The following is a 5,909-nucleotide window of genomic DNA, read 5'->3' as shown; positions in this document are numbered from 1 at the left end:
GTTTATTCTCAGGAGATACTGAAGTAGAGAGTTTCTGGACTCCAGAACCCCAGGCACGGCTGAAAAGATGGGATTTCATTAAAGTGTTATACTCAAGAGTAATAGCTCCAGATCTCTGCTCCTAACTGGCTTCTAACACAGACATTCATGCTTATACCCCTGGAAGATTCTCTTTCAGGAAACTAAGAGGCTCAAACCAAAGGGCCTACAGATTCTGATAAATTAGGGATGGTTCCTCAATGAAACAGCAGGGTTCCTGCTGAAGCAGATGGTGGATCTCCATCTGCTTCTAGATCCACCAAGCAATTAATGATCCCTGCCTATGCACACCGGAGAAGGCAATGGCACCCCACTCCAGTACTCTTGCCTGGAAAATCCCATGGATGGAGGAGCCTGGTGGGTTGCAGTCCATGGGGTTGCAGAGTTGGACACGACTGAAGTGACTTAGCAGCAGCAGCAGCAGCAGTCTATGCACACAAAGCTTCCCAGTAGCTTCTCAATTCTTCCCTGCTCAGTAAGCTGACACTTGATCACCAGAAGTGAGGAACTGTTTCTGTTGTTGTTCAGTTATTAAGCCGTGTCCAACTCTTCACGACCCCATGGACTGCAGCGAGCCAGGCTCCTCTGTCTTCCACTGTCTCCCAGAGCTTGCTCAAATCCATGTCCATTGCATTGGTGTTGCTATCTAACTATCTCATCCTCTGCTGTCCCCTTCTCCTTTTGCCTTCAACTTTCCCAGCATCAGGGTCTTTTCCAATGAGTTGGCTCTTTGCATCAGGTGGCCAAAGCATTAGAGTTTCAACTTCAGCATCAGTCCTTCCAATGAATATTCAGGACTGATTTCCATTAGGATGGACTGGTCTGATCTTCCTGCAGTCCAAGGGACTCTCAAGAGTCTTCCTTCTCCAGCACCACAATTCAAAAGCATCAATTCTTCTTTGATGTTTCTTTGATCAATTCTCAGCCTTCTTTAGGGTCCAACTCTCACACCTGTACAATGCTACTGGAAAAACCATAGCTCTGAATATAGTGATCTTTGTCGGCAAAGTGATGTCTTTGCTTTTTAACACACTGACCAGGTCTGCATAGCTTTTCTTCCAAGGAGCAAATGTTTTTTAATTTCATGGCTGCAGTCATCATCCACAGAGATTTTGGAGGCCAAGAAAATAAAATCTGTCATCGTTTCCACTTTTCCTCTTCTATTTGCCATGAAGTGATGGAACAAGAAGCCACGATCTTAGTTTTCTTAATGCTGAGATTCAAGACAGCTTTTTCATTCTCCTCTTTCACCCTCATCAAGAAGCTTTTTAGTTTCTCTTCCCTTTTTGTCATCAGAGTACCATGTGCCTATCTGAGGTTGTTGATATTTCTCCCAGCAATCTTGATTCCAGCTTGTGATTCATCCAGCTTGGTATTTCACATGACATACTAAGCCTCTCACAAATGGAGCAGAGAAAAGGCAGAGGACAAATGCTTAAAAAAAAAAAAAAAAAAAGACAACGTTGGGACTTCCTTGGTGGTTCAGTAGTTAAGAATTTGCTTTCCAATGCAGGGGAGAGTGATTTGATCCCTGGTCAGGGAACTAAGATCCCACATGCCATGGAGCAACTATGCCCACATACCACAACTACTGAGCCCACGCGCCACAACGAGAAGCCCTTGCACCACAACTAGAGAAAGCCCATGCGCCACGACAAAGACTCAGCGCAGCCAGGGAAAAAAAAAGACAATATTGGGAAGGAAAATTAAAAAGAGAGCAAAAAAACTCCCAACACCGTAATTACTGCTCTTGGAGAGATAAAGAAAACATAGTACATCTGAAAACAAAAGTACAAGGTTATATTTAAAAAAAGAAATATTCAGAGAACAGGAAAAGGCATTTATCTAACTGTTATAGCTAAGTGAAAAATATGACAGCAGGCATAAAAAGTTCAATAGACAAGTTAAACCTAAAGTTGAGGAAATCTACCAGAAAATAAACAGATGGAAGACAAGAGGTAACAGATATAAAACTTGGAAGATGAAACGGAAGGTACAGATTCAATCAGGTTTCTTCAAAGACAGAACAGAGAATACAGCAGGAAGAAAATTATTAAACAAACAAAACAAGAAATTTCCCCTAATGGAAAGATGTAAGTTTCTAGACTCAAAGAGCATATGGAATAACCAAACTAGACCACACCACATCACTTAAATTACAATAAAAGAACATCAGAAATAAAGATGAGATCATAAAAGTTTCCAGAAAAGAAACCAGTAACATACAAAGAATCTGGAACAATAACATCACATTTTTCAATAGCAATAATGAAAACCAATAACAATGGAGCAATGCCTTCAAAGTCTGGAAAATAATCTCTAACCTAGAATTTTATTTCCACCCAAACTACCAATTAAGTTTGAAGGTAGAAATAAGACCTCAATAGTTTTGTCCCCTTTCACCTTTCCCACAAATCTTACGGTGGATTTACTCACAAAAATGAAGGATTACATCAGAGAAAGGCAAGTGATGTTACTGGTTTTATTATTACAGCTTCATAGTACAGTTTGAAATCAGGAAGTATGTTGCCGCAACCTCTGCTCTTCTTTCTTAAGATTTGTTTGGCTATTTGGAGTCATTTGTAGTCCCGTAAATTTTAGAACTGTTTTATCTATTTCTGTGAAAAATACCATGGGAGTTTGGATAGGGATTGTACTGAACCTATAGATGGCTTTGAGTAGAAATTAAAAATATTAAAGTAACAATTTTACTTCTTTTGGATTTGGATGCCTTTTGTTTCATTTTCTTGTCTAACTGTTCTGGCTATGTTGAGGTATGTTTCCTCTACATCAAATATTTTGAGAATTTTTATCATGAAAGAGGTGTTGAATTTTGTCAAATGCTTTTTCTTCATCTGTTGGAAGGATGATATAATTAAACTGCCGATGTGTTTGGTTTGCAACTATCTTGTTGAGAGTTTTTTTTATCTATACTTATCAGGGATATAGGCCTATATTTTTCTTTTCTTGTAGTTTCCTCGTCTGGCTTTGTTTTCAGGCCTTGTAAAACAAGTCTGGAAGTATGTACTCCTGAACTTTTTGACTGAGTTTGAAAAGAATTGAAATTAATTCTTCTCTCTCTCTCTATATATATATGGTATAATTCACCAGGGAAGCCACCAGGTCATGGGTAATCTTTGTTGGGAGGTTTTGATTGCTGATTTAAACTCCTTACTTTTTTCGTCCATTCAGATTTTCTATTGCATCATGGTTTAGTCTTGGTAGATTGTATGTTCACTAGGAAGTTATGTTTTTTCTAGCTTATCCAATATATTGGCAAATAACTGTTCATACTAGTCTCTTATAATCCTTTGTCTTTCTATAGTATTAGCTGTAATATCGCCACTTGCATTTAGAATTTTGTTTGAGTCCTCTTTCCCTCTTTGGTTAGTCTGGATAAACATTTCTCCTTTTTTAATTTTTATTTTTTTAGTTTTAAGTCAACTCTTTATTGCTTTTTTTCAACTGTTTATTTTCTAATTTTTATTTCTGCTCTAATATGTGTTTCCTTCCCCCTTTGATAATTATAGGTTTAGACTGATTTTTTTTTTTTCTAATTCCTTGAGGCCTAAAATTAGGCTGTTTGAGATTGTCCTCCTCTTCAGTTCAGTTCAGTCGCTCAGTCATGTCTGAATCTTTGCGACCCCTTGAACTGCAGCACACCAGGCCTCCCTGTCCATTATCAACTCCCAGAGTTTACCCAAACTCATGTCCATTGAGTCGGTGATGCCATCCTGCCATCTCATCCTCTGTCGTCCCCTTTTCTTCCTGCCCTCAATCTTTCCCAGCACCAGGGTCTTTTCAAATGAGTCAGCTCTTTGCATCAGGTGGCCAAAGTACTGGAGTTTCAGCTTCAACATCAGTCCTTCCAACGAACACCCAGGACTGATCTCCTTTATGATGGACTGGTTGGATCTCTTTGCAGTCCAAGGGACTGAATTTGGCAATAAGGAGTTCATGATCTGAACCCCAGTTCAGCTCCCAGTCTTGTTTTTGCCGACTGTATAGAGCTTCTCCATCTTCGGCTACAAAGAATATCTGATTTCGGTGTTGACCATCTGGTGATGTCCATGTGTAGTCTTCTCTTGTGTTGCTGAAGAGGGTGTTTGCTATGATCAGTGCATTCTCTTGGCAAAACTCTATTAGCCTTTGCCCTGCTTCATTCTGTACTCCAAGGCCAAATTTGCCTGTTGACTTCCTACTTTTGCATTCCAGTTCCCTATAATGAAAAGGACATCTTTTGGGGGTGTTAGTTCTAAAAGGTCTTATAGGTCTTCATAGAACCATTCAGCTTCTTCTCTTCTCTTACTGTAGGCATTTATTGCTATAAATTTCTCTTATAATTGGGTTTAAAAAATTTTTTGACATCCCATAAGTTTGGCATGTTTTATTTTCCTTGTCTCAAGATAGCCTCCTTACTAGTCTTCTGTGTGGATGATTTATCCAGTGTTAAAAGTAGGGTACTGATGTCCTCAATTATTACTGTATTGCTATCTTATTTCTCCATTCAGTTCTATTAATATTTCTCTTCGATACATAGGTGCTTCAATGCTGGGTGCATACATATTTACAACTGTTATATCTTCTTGATGAACTGATCCCTTTACCACCATATAGTGACATCTGTCTCTTCTGACCAATTCTGACAGAAAGTCTATTTTATACAATATAAGTACAGCCACTCCTACTCTCTCTTGGTTTCCATTTGCAAGGATTATCTTTTTTTAGTCTCTTCACTTCCAGCCTGTATGTGTCATTTAAGCTAAAGTGAATCTCTGGTAAACAGCATATTGTTGGAATTTTTTTTAGTCCTTCAGCTACTCTGTGTCTTTTAGTTGGAGAATTTAGTCCTTCTGCATTTAAAATTATTACTAATAGGTAATTATTGTCATTCTGTTAACTGTTTGATGGTTTTTCAGTCCTTTACCCTTCAGTCCTCTCTTACTGTATTGCTTTTTTTTTTTTAACTAGTATGCTTTGATTTTGTTCTCTTTATCTTTTGTGTATCTATTGTTACCTTTTGTGTATCTATCATAGGTTTTTTCTTTGTAGTTATCATGAGGATTACATCAAACATCTTATAGATTTAATTGTCTATTTTTGCTGATAACAAACCTTCACTTGTGATGTTACAAAAAGATGCATTTGATACTGTTGGTGTTTTCAGTAGAAATGATGCATTATCACCTCTGAGTCTCTAAGTTAAAATCCCAAGGAATGTCTATTCATTTATTTATTAGCTACTGAAAGGATGCCTTTACTGTTCTTGGTATTGGGAACACAGAGGACAGTAAGACATGCAGTTCCTGTCCTCATGGAGTTCAAAGTTTGATGGGGACATAATCATTACATAAACAATTCATAAAATTATAATTAAGAGCTCCAAGACAAGTACTGCAGGCTGGAAGCATATACCATGGATAGAATGATCAATTCTGAAGAAAAGAAAACAGTGCTTTCAGGAAGAGATGTAAGCAAAGACTTCAGAATTAAGAGAGAACACTAGTACATGCAAAATTGAAAAGGAGCTGGGTGACAAGGCAACGGGAGATCAGTTTAGTTCCAGCACACTGAGGAAGGTAAAAGGGGACCTGGAAGTGAGTGAGTGAGATCTTGCAAGCCCCTGGAGACCAGTATAAGGAGTCAGGATTTTATTTTAAGCGCAATGAGAGGCCACTAAATGGTTTGAAGCAGGGGAGCAATAAGAAGGGATTTACAATTTAAAAAGAAAATACTTCCTGTATGTGGAAAACAGATTTAAGAAAAGAATGGATGTAGGGAGACCAGTTGGGAGGAAGGCGATGACTATAATCCAGATGGGGATGATGGCAGCACAGGCTGGGATGAAGGCAGTGGTAACATAGAGAGAT

The 5,909-nt window shown here is 38.5% G+C and overlaps 1 protein-coding gene across 1 annotated transcript in view; it reads right to left on the bottom strand.

Moving 5' to 3' along the window:
* The window catches only part of GDAP2 (ganglioside induced differentiation associated protein 2), a 66,957-nt gene that overhangs the window by 46,896 nt on the left and 14,152 nt on the right, over positions 1-5,909 (bottom strand). The window lies entirely within an intron of this gene.

Source organism: Bison bison, unplaced genomic scaffold (genome assembly GCF_000754665.1).
Source record: "Bison bison bison isolate TAMUID 2011002044 unplaced genomic scaffold, Bison_UMD1.0 scf7180017864519, whole genome shotgun sequence".
In the NCBI taxonomy this organism is placed as follows: domain Eukaryota; kingdom Metazoa; phylum Chordata; class Mammalia; order Artiodactyla; family Bovidae; genus Bison; species Bison bison.
Note: the sequence above shows the minus strand (reverse complement) of the source record. Positions and strands in the feature narration are given on the sequence as shown.